The sequence below is a fragment of the Pongo abelii genome, chromosome 2 (assembly GCF_028885655.2).
Source record: "Pongo abelii isolate AG06213 chromosome 2, NHGRI_mPonAbe1-v2.0_pri, whole genome shotgun sequence".
Classification (NCBI taxonomy): Eukaryota; Metazoa; Chordata; class Mammalia; order Primates; family Hominidae; genus Pongo; species Pongo abelii.
This window is the reverse complement of record NC_085928.1, coordinates 117,111,430-117,129,580: the sequence shown is the minus strand read 5'-3', so window position 1 is coordinate 117,129,580 and position 18,151 is coordinate 117,111,430.

Below are 18,151 nucleotides of genomic sequence, written 5' to 3'. Positions count from 1 at the left end.
TGCCCAGGCTGGTCTTAAACTCCTGGCATCAAGCAATCCTCCTGCCTTGGTCTCCCAAAGTGCTGGGATTAAGGCATGAGCCACTGTACTTGGCCTTAATTTAATCTTAATTACCTTGATAACGCCTGGTCTCCAAATACAGTCACATTGGGAGCTAGGACCTCAACATAAAAATTTGGTGAGGGCACAATTCAGTCTGAAACGGATGTCCAGTGGGCGCCTCGTCTTCTTGGTGAATGGCAGTTCCATCCTTCCAGGTGCTCAGGCTGAAATCCTAGACTCCCCTCTTTCTCGCTTGCTGCACATTTCAATCCACCAGCAAATCCTGTTGTCTCTGCTTTAAAAATGTACATGGATTCTAACTGCTTCTTTCTGCTTTCACTGCCATCACCCTCATCCAAACCATCATCGTTTTAAAACTATATTAAGAAAATGACCTCTTGCACTGTCTCCTGTTTCTGCCTTTGGCCTTTAAAATCTTTTATCAATGTGCCAGTAAGAGTAATCCTTCTAAAACAGAAGTCAGGCCATGTCACTTTCTGTTCAACCGCCTGCCACAGGAGACCCCATCTCATTCTTTTAGTGAAAAGAAAAGCCCTGTGGGACACTTCTCTGATTGCTTAGTATTCTGCGGCTTGCTCCCACTACTCAGCCACACTACTCTACTTGCAGTACCTTGAGGCACGTTCTTACCTCAGGGCCTTTGCATTTGCTGTTCCCTCCAGCTGAAATGCTCTTGCACTGGATATTATGTGTTGTGTTTCCATCATCTTTGTCAGATATCTGCTCAAATATGACACTTTCAGCCAGGCGTGGTGGCTCATGCCTGTAATCCCAGCACTTTGGGAGGCCGAGGCGGGTGGATCACCTGAGGTCAGGAGTTTGAGACCAGCCTGGCCAACGTGGCAAAACCCCATCTCTACTAAAAATACAAAAATTAGCCAGGCATGGTGGCAGGCACCTGCGATCCCAGCTACTCAGGAGGCTAAGGCAGAAGAATCGTTTGAATCCAGGAGGCAGAAGTTGCAGTGAGCTGAGATCATGCCACTGTACACCAGCCTGGGCAGCAGAGCGAGACTCCATCTCAAAAAAAAAAAAAAAATGACATTTTCAGAGAGGTGCTCTTCGACTATCTTACAAAAAAATAGTGCTCCCACTCTTGCTGTGCAAACTCAACTTCCTGTGCCCTACTCTACGTATTTTTGAAGCAGTCATCGCCATATGGTATGCTCTCTCTAGATTATTTTCTTGGGCATTTGCCTATTGTCACCTTTTCTCCTCACTAGCATGTGGCTCCATGAGGGCAAACACTTAATCTGTTATGTTCACTGGGGCATCTCCAGAACTTGCCTGAAACCCAGTAGGTGTTCGATAAGTTCTGGAGGGATGAATGAATGACTCCTCTCACTGTAAGGGAGTTTGGGATATGTAGTGTTTATCTGGGCACATTTCTACCTTTTCTCTTTGTAGGGGAGAAAGGGATGAGGATGTTGGATAAGCAGCTCAGCATGTTCCCCAACATGTAAGGGAATCAAGTCGAGTTCTGGACGCTCCTTCTTGGTACACATCCTCAGAATGCAGGAAGTGCCTGTGCTTGCTGTGAGTCTTTGTGGACAGAGACAGGATCATGCTGGCTAGAATCTAGTGGACAAGGTAAGGAAACGTAAGCGTTGAAGAGGAGTAAGCATTTGTTGTATGAGGTTATGGGAGGTCCGGTCTCAAGGAAGAGAGTCGCACAGACCCCTGGGAAGACTGGGCTCTGTGCACTGGAGCTGGTGGGTAGAGATATAGGGATCACAGGCCTGATTTCCGGAGTGTGGCATGGAATTGTGTTGGGTGTGTATCTTAGTCTATTTTGTGCTGCTATAACAGAATAGCTGAGATTAGGTAATTTATAACGAACAGAAATTTATTTTTTATGGTCCTGGAGTCTAAGTCCAGAATCAAGGGTTTGGCATCTTGTGAGGGCTTCTTGCTGCATCATTACATGGCAGAAGGTGAGAGGGAAAGAGCTAAAGTGCACACGAGAGGGAAGAACAAATATGTTCCTCTATAGTGAACCTGTTCCCATGATAATTAACATACTTCCACAATCATGGCATTAATTCATTCATGAAGTCAGAGTCATCATGGCCTAGTTACCTCTCCAGAGACCCATCTCTTAGTACTGTTACAATGGCAATTAAATTTCAACATGAGTTTTGGAGGGAACATTCAAACCATAGCAGCATGCCATTCTTCATGTTCACCTCTGAGCATACTCCTGCCCTTGCTGTTTCTGTCCTTGAGGCTTTGCCTTTCATCCCCAAGCCTGGCCTCAGCCCATACTCTATTGTACCAATGCCAAAAATTGAGGTTTAAAGTCTCACTGAGTAATTCTTAACCAAAGATATATTGTAAACCAGTAGTCACTGAATTCTACTTGCTCACCTGTGGATATTAGTTGGGTATGTAAGTTAGTGTTTGCTGCTTAAAATAGCAACTGTTTATGAGCTCACAATTCTGTGGGTTTGCAATTGGGACTGGGATCAGTGGGGTGGTTCTTCTGCTCTCAGATGGGCTCACACATTCAACTGCAGCCAACTTCTGTTTTGGCTGAGGCTGGCTGGTCTAGGGCTAGGATGGCTTATCTCTACTTTGTGTGGTCCCTCATAGTTGGCAGGCTAGCACAGGCTTGCTTACATGGCAGCCCCACAGGGCTCTGAGGGAGCAAATAAAAGCATACATGGCTTATTGAGGCCTAAGCTCAGATCCCAAACTCCATCACATCTATTACATTCTGTTGGTCAAAGCAAGTCGTCACAAGGGCTAGTGTATGAACCACACAACTATGAGTGAGAAAGGAGAGATATTTCTTCATCCAGGGGCCTGTTTTTTATAGGCCCTCGGTCTGCTCCTCTCATTCCCAGCAGTAGTGGGTTCTATGGAGACCTCTGCCTTCTGCCCTTGGACTAGACAGCTGTGTCTGTGAGCTCTGTGACCGTTTGTTCAGACAGGCTTCATAGAAGCTCTCAGAGACATGTTTTTGCTTAAGAGCCTTTTGATTTTCTTGGTCAGTTGTCATAGCTGGAGCTTTTTGGCAAGGCTTCAGCCATTCATATATAATCCTGTGCACTGATTAATGGAGGTGGTTTCACTTTTATTGTCCCTCTGTGGCAGCCTGTCTCCCCAGTGGCTGGGACAGAAGCTGCTCACAGGTCTGTGGCTGTTGATGGGCAGAGCCAGAGACCTGCTGTGCTCATTCTGGGACATGGTGGGGATGGAGGTATGGGTCACATCCTGCTCTATGACCTTGGCCAACAGTTTTAACTTTTCCTAACTGCCTCCCAAAGTGTCATTTCCCTCATATTTATAAATTATATGATAAGACTCCCTTTTGCTATCGTCAGTTTGTCCCGCTATTGGACCATCAGCATACAAACATGCTATCATTGTTCCTATCTTAAAATGTTGATCTTCTCTTGACTCCATGTCTCTTTTCCCACTACTCTTCAGCGATGAACTCTTTAAAAATATAACTATACTCACTATCCCAATATGTAGGCTTCCACTTCCCCTTAAAGCCTCTCTGTTCAGGACTCTTCCTCATCTCCTCTGAAACTGCTCTTGGCAAGGTCAGTTGCTAAGGCCAATGGTCATTTTCTGTCCCTATCTGATTCTGCACAGGTGGTCATTTTCTCCTTGAGAAACTTTCCACTCACTTGGCCCTCTCCTCCCTTCTTGCTGGCTGGTTCATCCTCATTTCCCTGACCACTGAATATTGGAGGGCCCTAAGGTTCAGGCTCCAGGCCTTTCCTCTTTCTTATGTATGTCTCCTTGGTGATCTCATCCTGCCTCATGGGTTTAAACACCAGCTGTATGCCAATGACTCTCATAATTATGTTTCCAATTCAGACCCTTTCTGGTCCTCAGACTCACAAATCCAACGGATTGTTCAACATCTCCGATTGGATGGATGCGTAACTGGCATCTTGAGTTTAGCATGTTCGAGTCTGAATCCCGGTGTGCCCCCAACCTGCTCCTCTCACTGTTGCCCCCATGTTGGTTAAAGGCAAGGTCATCTTGCAAGTTCTTGCCTGCAATCCTCTCTCTCTCTCTCTCTCTCTGTGTATACACACACACACACACACACACACACACACACATAACTTTTTTCTTACACAAAAGTTGGCATACTATATGCATTGTTCTGTATCTTGCTTTTCTCACTTAACAATATATTCTGGAGGTCACTTCAGTTCAGAGAGATCTTCCTCATTCGTTTTACAGCTGCATTGGTATTTCATTATATAAATGTATTATAATGTATTCAACCAACCAGAATAATACTTTAATACTTGATGAACATTTGAGTTGTTTCCAGTCTTGATATTACAAATAAGGCTGCAATTAATGTCCTTGTGTATATGTTGTTTTGTACTTTGGAAGGATGTCTTCAGGGCAGGTTCCTGGAATTGTGGTTGGAGGAAGCTGTCAAAGGAATCTGAGTGATTGCACAAGGTTTGTGTCCCAATGCAGCTGCAAGGGAGGGCATATTCTCCAATGCTCAATTTAGATACGGTGAGAAAGCATAAGGAGAAGGAAGAATCTCCCAGAGCACAGGGCCAAGAGCCTAAAAACAATACTCAGGGAGCACCCCCACCACCCAGGGAGCAGATCTGGACCTAATCATGAAACAGTTCCCATCTCTAGGGTGGGAAAGCCTTGCAATAGCTGCTCATCAGGATTTCCAAATTTCTGGAGTAGCGCCTGTTCTGTTTTTATTTTTCCCTTTTGGAATTGACCTCTTGGCTCTGTTGAGTTCAACTATATCTTTATTGATTTTTCTATCTGCTGTATCTGTCAATGTGTAATAGAGGGGTATTGAAGTCTCCAACTATAATAGTGGATCCATCTATTTTTCCTTGCAGTTCTATCAGTTTCTGCCATGTGTATTTTGATGCTCTGTTGTTAGTTGCATACACATTAAGAATTTTTATGGCTGCTTGGAGGATTGACCCCCTTATTATTATGTAACGGTCCCCTTTATTCTTGATAATTTTCACTGCTTTGAAGTCTACTATGTCTGAAATTAATATAACTACTCCAGCATTTTTTTAAATTTTCAATTTTGTGGGTACATAGGTATATATATTTATAGCATACATGAGATATTTTGATACAGGCATACCATGTGTAATAATCACATAAGGGTAAAAGTATCCATCACCTCAAGCATTTATTCTGTCTTTGTGTTACAAACAATCCAATTATATTCTTTTAGTTATTTAAAAATGTACAATACATTATTGTTGACTGTAGTCACCCGGTTGTGCTATCAGATACTAGCTTATTCTTTCTATCTAATTATCTTTTGTACCCATTAACCATCCCCTCTCCTATCTCTCCCACTATCCTTCCCAGCCTCTGGTAACCGTCATTCTACTTTCTATCTCTATGAATTGGATTGTTTTAATTTTTAGCTCCCACAAATAAGTGAGAACATGTGAAGTTTGTCTTTCTGTGCCTGGCCTACTTAACATAATGACCTCCAGTTCTATCCATGTTGTTACAAATGACAGGGTCTCCTTCTTTTATTATGGCCAAATAGCACTTCATTATGTATAAGTACCACATCTTCCTTATCTGTTTGTCTGCTGATGGACACTTAGGTTGCTTCCAAATCTCAGCTATTGTGAATAGTGCTGCAATAAATGGGAATGCAAATATTTCTTTGATACACTGATTTCTTCTTATTTTGGATATATACCTAGCAGGGGGATTGCTGGATTACATGATAGTTCTATTTTTAGTTTTTTGGGGAACCTCCAAACAATTCTCCATAGTGGTTGTACTAATTTACATTTCCATCATCAGTGTGTGATTGTTTCCTTTTCTTCACATGCTCACCAGCATTCATGATTGCCTATCTTTTGCATAAAAGCCATTTTAGCTGTGATGAGATGATATCTTATTATAATTTTGATTTTCATTTCTCTGATGATCAGTGATACTGAGTACCTTTTCATATACCTATTTGCCATTTGTATGTTTTCCTTTGAAAAATGTCTGTTCAGATCTTTTGGCCATTTTTAATTGGATTATTAGATTTTTTTCTATAAAGTTGTTTGAGCTCCTCATATATGCTGGTTATTAATCCCTTGTTAAATGGATAGTTTGTATATATTTTCTCCTATTCTGTGGGTTGTCTTTTCACTTTGTTGACTGTTTGCTTCATTCTGCAGATGCTTTTTAACTTGATGTGATCACATTTGTCCACTTTTTACTTTGCTTGCCTGTGCTTATGGAGTATTACTTAAGAAATCTTTGTCCAGCCTAATGTCTTAGAGAGTTTTCCCAATGTTTCCTTTCTACACTTTCATAGTTTGAGGATACACACACACACACACACACACACACACACACACACACACACACACACACACACACACACATATTTTATTTTATTTTTGAGATGGCCTCTCATTCTGTCACCCAGGCTGGAGTGCAGTGGCAGGATCTTGGCTCATTGCACCCTCTGCCTCCCAGGTTCAAGCGATTCTGCTGCCTCAACTTTCCAAGTAGCTGGGATTACAGATGCGTGCCACCACGCCCAGCTAGTTTTTGTATTTTTAGTAGAGACAGCGTTTCACCATGTTCCCCAAGCTGGTCTCAAACTCCTGACCTCAAATGATCTGCCTGCTTTGGCCTCCCAAAATACTGGAATTACAAGTATGAGACATCATGCCTAGCCTGAGGTCTTAGATTTAAGTCTTCAATCTATTTTAATTTTATTTTTGTATATGGTGAGAGATAGGGGTCTAGTTTTATTCTTCTGCATATGGATATCCAGTTTTCCCAGCACCATTTATTGAAGAGACTGTTTTTCCCCCAATGTATGTTCTTGGCACTTTTGTAAAAAATGAGTTCACTGCAGATGTAGATTTGTTGCTGGCTGGTTCATCCTCATTTCCCTGACCACTGAATGTCGGATGGCCCTAAGGTTCAGGCTCCAGGCCTTTCCTCTTTCTCATGTATGTCTCCTTGGTGATCTCATCCTGCCTGTTGGTTCCATTGGTCTATGTGTCTGTTTTTATGCCAGTACCATGCTGTACTGTATATACCGTGTAGTATAATTTGAAGTCAGGTAATGTGATTCCTCCAGTTTTGTTCTTTTTGCTCAATATAGCTTGGCTATTCTGGATCTTTTGTGGTTCCATATAATTTTAGCATTTGTTTTCTAATTTTAATTTTAAAAAAATTTTTGTATAGATGTAGTCTCACCATCTTGCCCAGGCTGCTCTCAAACTCTTGGGCTCAGGCGGTCCACCTACCTTGGCTTCCTAAAGTACTGGGATTATAGGCATGAGCCACCTTGCCCAGCCTGTTTTTTCTATTTCTGTGAAAAATGTCATTGGTATTTTGATAGGGATTACATTGAATCTACAGACTGCTTTGGGCAATATGAGCATTTTCACAATATTGATTCTTTTAGTTCATGAACATGAAATATCTTTCCATTTTTTGGTGTCTTCCTCAATTTCTTTCATCAGTGTTTTATAGTTTTCATTGTAGAGGTCATTCACTTCTTTGGTTAAGTTAATTCCTGGGTATTTAATTTTATTTGTAGCTATTATAAGTGGGATTACTTTCCGGATTTCTTTTTCAGACTATCTGCTGTTGGCATATAGAAATGCTACTGATTTTTGTATGTTGATTTTGTATCCTGCAACTTTACTGAATTTGTTTATCAGTTCTAATAGGTTTTGGGGGATTCTTATGTTTTTCCAAATATGAGATCATACCATGTACGAACAATGATAATTTGACTTCTTCCTTTCCTTTTTTTTTTTTTTTTTTTTCGAGACAGAGTCTTGCTCTGTCACCCAGGCTGGAGTGCAGTGGCATGATCTTGGCTTACTGCAATTTCCGCCTCTCTGGTTCAAGCGATTCTCCAGCCTCAGCCACCTGAGTAGCTGGTATTTCAGGCTTCCACCACCACATTCAGCTAATTTTTGTATTTTTAGTAGAGACGAGTTTTCACCATGTTGGCCAGGCTGGTCTCAAACTCCTGACCTCAAGTGATCTGCCTGCCTCAGCCTCCCAAATTGCTGGGATTACAGATGTGAGCCACCATGCCTGGCCTTCCTTTCCAATTTGGATGCCCTTTCTTTCTCTTGTCTGATTGCTCTAGCTAGGATTTCCAGAACTATGTTGAATAACAGTGGTGAAAGTGGGCATTCTTGTTGTGTTCCAGATCTTAGAGGGAAAGGCTTTCCATTTTTCCCCATTCGGTATGACACTAGCTGTGGGTCTGTCATATATAGCTTTTATTTGTTGAGGTATGTTCCTTCTATGCCCAGTTTTTTGAGGGATTTTGTCATGAAGGAATATTGAATTTTATAAAGGGCTTTTTCAGCATCAATTGAAACAATCATATGGGGTTTCCTTTATTCTGTTGATATAATGTATTGCATTAATTTATTTGCATATCTTGTACCATCCTTGCCTATTTGGTCATGATGAATGATCAATGATGAATTTAATGTGTTGTTGAATTCAGTTTGCTAGTATTTTGTTGAAGATTTTTGCATCCTTGTTCATCAGGGATATTAGCTTGTAGTTTTCTTTTTTTGATGTGTCTTTGTCTGGTTTTGGTATCAGGGTAATACTGGCTTCATAGAATGAGTTTGTAAGTATTCCCTCCTTCTCTATTTTTCAGAATGGTTTGAGTAGAGTTGGTATTAGTTTTCTTTAAATATTTGATAAACTTCAGTAGGGAAGCCATCGGGTCCCTGGCTTTCCCTGGCTGGGAGACTTCTTAAATTTTCTTCTTAATTTCTTCATTGATCCACTGGTCATTCAAGAGAATATCGTTTAATTTTCATGTGTTTGTATAGTTTCCAAAATAACTCTTGTTAGTATTTCTAGTTTTATTCCATTGTGGTCTGGGAAGATTCTTTTTTTTTTTTTTTTAATTTTAAAGACTTGTTTTGTGGTCTAGTATATGGTCTATCCTTGAGAATAATTTATGTACTGAGGAGAAGAATGAGCATTCTGCACCCATTGGAGGAAATGTTCTGTAAATATGCATTAGGTCCATTTGGTCTATAGTGCAGATGAAGTCCAGTGTTTCCTTGGTGATTTTCTGTCTGATGATCTGTACAGTGCTGAAAGTGGGGTGTTGAAGTCTCCGGCTATTATTGTATTGAGGTGTATCTCTCTCTTTAGCTTTAATATTTGCTGTATATATCTGGGCTCTCCAGTGTTGGGTGCATATATGTTTACAATTGTTATATCCTCTTGCTGAATTGACCCCTTTATTATTATATAATGACCTTCCTTGTCTCTTTTTATAGCTTTTGTCTTTGTCTTGAAATCTTTTTTTTTTTTTTTTAGATGAGGTCTTGCTCTGTCACCCAGGCTGGAGTGCAGTGGTGTCCTCTTGGCTCACTGCAACCTCTGCCTCCTGGGTTCAAGCGATTCTCCTGCCTCAGCCTCCCAAGTAGCTGGGACTACAGGAATGTGCCACTATGCCTGGCTAATTTTGTATTTTTAGTAGAGACAGGGTTTTGCCATGTTGGCCAGGCTGGTCTCAAACTCCTGACCTCAGGTGATCCACCCACCTTGGCCACCCAGAATGCTTGGGATCACAGTCATGATCCACTGTGTCTGGCCAGTTTTTCTCTTGAAATCTATGTTGTCTGATATAAGTGTAGCTACTCCTGCTGTCTTTTCGTTTCCATTGGTGTGGAGTATCTTTTTCCATCCCTTTATTTTCAGTCTATGTGAGTCTTTATAGGTGAAATGTGTTTCTTGTAAGAAATAGATCTTGTTTTTTTTGGTTTTTTTTTTTTTTCAAATTCATTCAGCCACTCTCTCTTTTGATTGGAGAGTTTAGCCCATTTACATTCAATGCGATTATTGATAGGTAAGGACTTACTCCTGCCATTTTGTTATTTGTTTTCTGGTTGTTTTGTGGTCTTCTTTTCCTTCTTTCCTTGATTCTGTCTTCCTTTAAGTGAAGGTGACTTTCTCTGGTGATATGTTTAATTTCTTGCTTTTGTATCTGTGGTATGTTTTTTGATTTGATACCATGAGGCTTGCAAATAATGTCTCATAACCTATTATTTTAAACTGATGACAACTTAACACTGATTTCATAAACAAGGAAACAAACTAACAAACAAGCAAAGAGAAAACTAATAAAAACTCAACAGTTTATCTTCATCCCCCTACTTTTTAAATTTTTGTTGTTTCTATTTATATCTTATTGTGTTGTCTAGGTCTTGAAAAGTCATTGTAGTTATGATTTTTGATTGGCTCATTGTTTAGTCTTTCTACTCAAGATATAAGTAGTTTACCCATCACAATTACAGTGTTATAATATTCTTTTCTTTTTTTTGAGATGGAGTCTTGCTCTGTTGCCCAGGCTAGAGTGTAGTGGCATGATCTTGGCTCACTGCAACTTCCATCTCCCAGATTCAAGCAATTCTCCTGCTTCAGCCTCCCAAGTAGCTGGGACTACAGGCATGTGCCACCACATCTGGCTAATTTTGTATTTTTAGTAGAGTCGGGGTTTTGCCATGTTGGCCAGGTTGGTCTCAAACTCCTGACCTCAAGTGATTCACCAGCCTCGGACTCCCAAAGTGCTAGGATTACAGGTGTGAGCCACCACACCAGCCTATTCTGTGCTTTTTTATGTAGTTACTACCCTCAGTGAGTTTTGTACCTTCAGCTGATTTCTTATTGCTTATTCTTTTCTTTCAGATTGAAGAACTCCCTTTAGGATTTCTTGTAGAACAGGTCTGGTGTTGATGAAATCCCTTAGTTTTTGTTTGTCTGGGAAATTATTTCTCCTTTCTGTTTGAAGGATACTTTCACTGCATACACATTTTTGGGAGAAAAGTTTTTTCCATCAGCATTGTAAATATGTCATGTCACTCTCTTTTTTTTTTGAGATGGAGTCTTGCTCTGTCGCCCAGGCTGGAGTGCAGTGGTGCAGTCTTGGCTCACTGCAAGCTTTGCCTCCCGGCTTCACGCCATTCTCCTGCCTCAGCCTCCTGAGTAGCTGGGACTACAGTCACCTGCCACCATGCTCAGCTAATTTTTTGTATTTTTAGTAGAGATGGTTAGTGTTATCCAGGATGGTCTCTATCTCCTGACTTCGTGATCTGCCCGCCTCAGCCTCCCAAAGTGCTGGGATTACAGGTGTGAGCCACCGTGCCCGGCCTTGTTTTTTTTTTGAGACGGAGTTTCACTCTGTCACCCAGGCTGGAGTGAGGTAGCACGATCTTGGCTCACAGCAACCTCTGCCCCCAGGGTTCAAGCGATTCTCCTGTCTCAGCCTCCCAAGTAGCTGGGATTACAGGCGCCCACAACCACTGCCAGCTAATTTTTGTGTTTTTAGTGGAGATGGGGTTTCACCATGTTGGCCAGGCTGGTCTTGAACTCCTGACCTCAAGTGATCCACCTGCCTCAGCCTCCCAAAGTGCTGGGATTACAGGTGTGAGCCGCAGTGCCCAGCCTCCATTGCATGTTATTTCTTTTTGATTTATTGCTGCTTTTAGGATCCTTTCTTTCTCCTTGACCTTTTGGAGTTTGATTATTAAATGTCTTGAGGTAGTCTTATTTGGATTAAATCTGCTTGGTGTTCGGTAACATTCCTGTACTTGAATATTGGTATCTTTCTCTAGGTTTGGGAAGTTCTCTGTTATTATCCCCTTGAATAAACTTTCTATCCCTAACTCTCCCTCTCTACTGCCCCTTTAAGGCCAATAAATCTTAGATTTGCCTCTTGGAGGCTATTTTCTAGATCTTCTAAGCATGCTTCATTCTTTTTTATTATTTTTTACTTTGTCTCCTATGACTGTGCATTTTTAAATAGCCTGTCTTCAAGCTCATTAATTCTTTCTTCTGCTTGATCAATTCTGCTGTTAAGAGACTCTGATAGGCTGGGTACTGTGGCTCATATCTGTAATCCCAGCACTTTGGGAAGCCGAGGCAGGTAGATCACTTGAATTTACAAGTTCAAGACCAGCCTGGGCAACACGGTGAAACCCTATCTCTACCAAAAATACAAAAAATTAACCAAGCATAGTGGTGTGTGCCTGTGGTCCCAACTACTCAGGAGGCTGAAGTGGGAGGGTCACTTGATCCCAGGAGGTAAAGGTTGCAGTGAGCCAAGATTGCACCATGCACTCCAACCTGGGTGACAGAATGAGACCCCATCTCAAAAAAAAAAAAAAAAAAAAAAATAGAGAGACTCTGATATATTATTCTTCAGTGTGTTCCTTGCACTTTTCAACTCTAGAATTTCTGCTTGATTCTTTTTAATTATTTCAATTTCTTTGTTAACTTTATCTGATAAGATTTTGAATTCCTTTCCTGTGTTATTTTGAATTTCATTGAGTTTACTCAAAAATTCTGAATTCTCTGTCTGAAAGGTCACATATTTCTGTCTCTTCTTGATTGGTCACTGGTGCCTTATTTAGCTCAATTGGTGAAGTAATGTTTTCTTGGATGGACTTGATGCTTGTGGAGTTTGTTGGTATCTGGGCATTGAAGAGTTGGGTATTTATTGTAGTCTTCCAAGTCTAGGCTTGTTTGTACTCATCCTTCTTCAGAAGACTTTCCAGGTATTCAGAGGGACTTGGGCATTGTGATCTAAATTTTTGGTCACAGCAGCCATATCTGCATGAGGGGGCACCCCAAGCCCAGTAATGCTTTGGCTTTTGCAGACTTGTAGAGGTACTGCCTTGGTGTTCTTAGATAGGATCTGGAAAAATTCACTGGATTACCAGGCAGAGACTCTAGTTCTCTTCCATTACTTTCTTCCAAACAAATGGAGTCTCTCTCTGCTGAGCTGCCTGGAGCTGGGGGTGGGGTGACATACGCACCCCTATGGTTACAACTACTGGGACTATGCTGGTCAGGCCTGAAGCCAGCACAGCACTGGGTCTCAACCAAGGCCCTCAGTAACCTCTGCCTGGCTGCCACCTATGTTTGTGCAAGGCCCTAAGGGCTCTATCATTAGCAGGTGGCAAAGCCGCCAGGCTTGTGTTCTTCTCTGCAGGGCAGCACATTCCCCCTGTTCCCAGGTGGGTCCAGAGATGTCGCCTGGGAGCCAGGGCCTGGAGTTCTATGATACTGTGGCTGAGCTTGAACCCAAGCTACAGGATGACATTGCACTCTTCCCTCCCCTTTCTACAAGTAGAGGAGTCTCTTCTCATGGCCACCATTGTCCCAAGTGAGTACTGCCTGGCTACCCTTGATATTCACTCAAGACCCAAAGGCTCTTCAGTCAGCTTGTAGTGAATGCTTCTAGACCTAGGACTCTCCCTTCAGGGCAGTGGGCTCCCCTCTGGCCCAGAGCAGGTCCAGAAATATCATCCAAAAGCCAAGGCCTGGAATCAGGAACGCTATGAGCCTACCTGGTGCTCTACCAAACTGTGGCCAAGCTGGTACGTAAGCTGCAAACAAAGTCCCCTTTATTCTTACCTCTCCTTTTCTCAAGCAGAAGGAATCTCTCCCCCTAGCCTCCATTGTTTCAAATGTGCTGGGTTATATCTGAAGCCGGTACATCTCTGAGTCTCTCCTAAGGCCCATGGTGAGTACTGCCTGGCTGCCACTGCTCATTTTTCAGACCCCAAGGGCTTTTTATTCAGCAGGTGATGAGAGTTGCCAGGACTGGTCCTTCCCCTCAAGGCAGTGGGTTTCCTTCTGGTCCAGGGAGTATCTAGGAATATTATCCAGGAGCTAGGGCCTGGAATGGGAGCCTCAGAACTCTGCCTGTGCCCTATCCTACCATGGCTACACTGGCATCCACATTGCAAGGCAAAGTCCTCTTTATTCTTCTCTCTCTGCTCCTAAAGCAGAAGGAAGGAGTCTTTCCCCAAGCTTCCAGCTATCCTACCTGTGGTTGAGGGAGGGTTGGCATAAACACTCCCTTGGACACCCTTAGCTAGTGTTTCACTACGTCATGTGGCCCCCAAGTGCTCTGGCTCCAAGTCCAAGACAGCACCGAGACGTGCCTAGAAATTGCAGGCCTTGTGGTGTAGACTGCCTCTCAAGTTTATTTAGAATCACAGAGCACTTTAGCCCATGGTGGCAAGACTTGCCAGAACCCAAGTTCTGACTGCTGGGATGGGTGATTCCCCTCTGGCTGGGGCTGGTCTAAATGCTCCCTCTGTGGTCGCTGCCTGAGTTCTGCCTGGTGTTGTTTTCTGCTGTGACAGGCAAGCACTGATTTCCAATGCAAAGTACCACAATCACTGTGCTGTTCCTGCCTCAAGTGCACAGATTATCTCTCCATGCGTCATGGCTGGAGCTGGAGAATGGGGGATGAATGGCATAGCCAACTCAAGACTGTCTTTTCTATTGTCTTCAATGTCCCTTTCAGTGATATGAAGTTAAAACCAGGTACTGTAATCACTCACCTGATTTTTGGTTCTTATGGAGGTGCATTTTTTTGTATGTGGATAGTTGTTCAATTTGATATTCTTGTGTTGAGGACAATTGGTGGAGGCTTCTATTTGGCTATCTTGCTCCACCTCCTTGCTATTATTATTTTGAACACACTGTTATCTGTCAGATCAATTCAGAATAAGACAAATAGGCTGGGTGCGGTGGCTCACACTTGTAATCCCAGCACTTTGGGAGGCTGAGGTGGGTGGATCACAAGGTCAGGAGTTCGAGACCAGCCTGGCCAATATGGTGAAACCCCATCTCTACTAAAAATAAAAAAATTAGCCGGGTGTGGTGATGTGCGCCTGTAGTCCCAGCTACTTGGGAGGCTGAGGCAGAAGAATTGCTTGAACCTGGAAGGCAGAGGTTGCAGTGAGCTGAGATCACACCACTGCACTGCAGCCTGGGCAACAGAGCAAGACTCTGTCTAAAAAAAAAAAAGGAAAAGAAAAAGAAAACTTTGTATTTTACCTTCACTTCTTCACTTATTCCTTCTCTAATGCCCTTCCTTTCTTTATGTAGATCTGAATTTCTGACCTATATAATTTTCTTCTGTCAGAAGAGCTTCTTTTAAAATTTCTTGCAAGGTAGGTCTACTGGTAACAAACTCTCTCAATTTTTGTTTGGGAAAGGCTTTGAGTCTTTATTTGACTTTCTTTTTTCTTTTTTTGGACTTAAAATCCAAGTACAGATGTTCTTCAGTCATTTAGTAAATTTCAAAGCCAAGTCACTAAAGACAGAGGCTAGCAATTTTCTTTCATCATTCACCAATAACAGACTATGTCTGGGGACAGTGGCCTTCATCAGCAGGTGCCCTTCTTTGGTGAATGAATCTGATCATTCAGATGTGGAGAGAATGAAGTGTCTTCTTCAGTTTCAGACCCCGAAGGCTCTTGATCTCCCTCTTGGCATTCTGTGTCTCCCACCAGTTCTTGCAGAAACTTGAATTTAGATTTTAAAAAGATGCCATACAAAATACGGTGGATGCCCCACTCATCACATACCATCAGCAGCAGGATGATCAACAGTGTGGCCATGAACACAAGCAGGTTAGCCCAATATTGTGCTACATCTTGAGGGGAGGAGAGTAGTTGGCTCGGGGCACCTGGCATGTACTGTGGAGCGAATGGGTGAGTAGGCAGATGGTGTGTCCCAGGCTTCAATGGTGGGTGCCCAGCATGGTGGGGCACCCCTTGTCCTTCACTTAAAAAAAAGATATAAAAGATATATACATAGATGTACATATTTTGGGGATATACATGATAATTTAATACATTCATATAATTTGTAATGATCAAATCAGTCTAATTAAGACATTTGTAATCTTAAATATTTGTATTTTCTTTATGCTAGAAACATTTATTCTCTTCTAGCAATTTTTTAAAAATATTAAACATTTTTTTAGAAATGGTGTCTCACTCTGTCACCCAGGTTAGAGTGCAGTGGTGTAACATATCTCACTGCAGTCTCAAACTCCCAGGTTCAAGTAATCCTCCCACCTAGCCTCCTGAGTAGCTGAGACTACAGGTACATACCATCATGCCTGGCTACTTTTTACAATTTTTTTTTTTTTGTAGAGACAGAGTTTCACTGTGTTTCCCAGGCTGGTCTCAAACTCCCAGACTCAAGCAATCCTTCTGCCTTGGCCTCCCAAAATGTTGGGATTACAGGCATGAGCTACCATACCTGGCCTTTTCTAGCTATTTTGAAATATACAATAGATTATTGTAAACTATAGTCACCATAATTATCTATTAAACGTTGAGTCTTATTTCTTCTATCAAAGTGTATATTTGTACCTATTAATCAACCTCTCCCTATTCCCCCTGTCTCCTTCCCAGCCTCTGGTAACTACCAATCTACTCTCTATCTTCATGAAATACACTTTTTAAGCTCCCACATATGAGTGAGAGCATGCGATGTTTGTCTGGTTCTGATGCTTATTCTATTTCCTCAAACTGTGTTTTTGCCTTTTAGTATGGCTTGTCATGTTTGTTTGTTTGTTTTTTTGAAACCCAGATATCATATCTTGCATGTTGGGTTCAGACAACTTGTCTTTTTAGTTTATAGGTCTCTGGATCAAGATAAATCATAACCAAACCTGATGTGGAGACAAATTATCCTTCATGGATTTTGAGTTTGATATGATTGTTTTTCTCCACTTAGGGAAATGGTGTGTATATTTTGACGAATATTTGGTGATCCAGAAGGGTGGACTGTGGTGTTAGTAGGTCTGTCCACAGATTATTTTCAGCTCTCTGCCAACTAGACACTTGGTAAGTTGTACCTCCTTCATTACTTGTGATTGGTGGGGACACATTACCAGTTTTATTTTATTTTTTACTTTTTTTTTTTGAGACAGATTCTTACTTTGTCGCCCAGGCTGGAGTGCAGTGGCACAATCTCAGCTCACTGCAAACTCTGCCTCCTGGGTTCAAGCAATTCTTGTGCCTCAGCCTCTCAAGTAGCTGGGATTACAGACATGTGCCAGCACACCTGGCTAATTTTTGTATTTTTAGTAGAGATGGGGTTTCACCATGTTGGCCAGGCTTGTCTCGAACTCCTTACCTCAGATGATCCACCTGCCTCAGCCTCCCAAAGTGCTGAGATTATAGGCGTGAGCCACTGTGCCTGGCCACATGACCAGTTTTAGACAATGAGTTTTGAGAACTTATAATATGTATAACTTTAGGGCTGAACTTTTACTTGATGAAGTGAGACCTTCTAGAATTCTTTTCTTCTGTCTCCCATGATAACTAGCTATGTTTCTTCAGCTGGTTGCTAAATGAATGCATGTGGAACAATGTCCCAGCTGACCTGCAATGAACATGTGGTTTCAGTGAGAAATACACCTCTGTCGTTTAAGCCATTATTGTCTGGGAGTTGCTTGTTATCTTAGCATAATACAGCCTAACCTGACTGTTAACACAGCTTAACCTTACATCTTCTTTAGGTCTTGACTTACCTGTAATGTTTTCCTCAAGGCCTTAAGATTGCACCCATACCCACCCCATCACTCTATCCCCTTCTCTACTTTATATTCCTCTACAACACCTATCTTAATATAACATCACATAGTTTGCTCATTTATTTTATTATTCATCTCCTCCTGCCACCAGAATGTAAGCCCATGAAGGCAGCGATGGTCTGATTGTGAGACCATCTGAAAGCTGACCACTGAAAGCGGACCCTTGAGACAGGGGATACGGTGTTGGCTGTTCATTTGGGACATGATCCTGAAGGGTATAAGAAAGGGAACTGGGGGAAAAACCACAGAAGAAAGTAAAATCAATAAAGGAGGCATTAGTAAACTTATTAGTGCTGTGGACAATTCTTTGGAGATCCTCTGAGAAGCCCTGTTGAACTGAAATTCTCATACATTTCCTCCTAGAGACAGAAAAACTGGAGTATTGTCCCCAACTCCTGCCCATTGTTGAATGTAGGGAGGCTTAAACCTCTGGTACATCCAGACTGACTTGTGCATGGGCTGAGCAAGCTTGCCCAGTGCAGAGAAAGCCTTCTGGCAAAGAAGCAGAGAGGTAGACACAGTTCCTGTGCATAGGAACTGTCCAACACAGTTGCAGGTGTGTCAAGGGGACATGTAGTGGGCACATCAACAGAATCTACCATAGAGATTTTCGCTTTTTATTTCCTGATGTGTCCTCAGCTCCTAAATAGTGTTTGACAATTTCTAAATAATGAATGA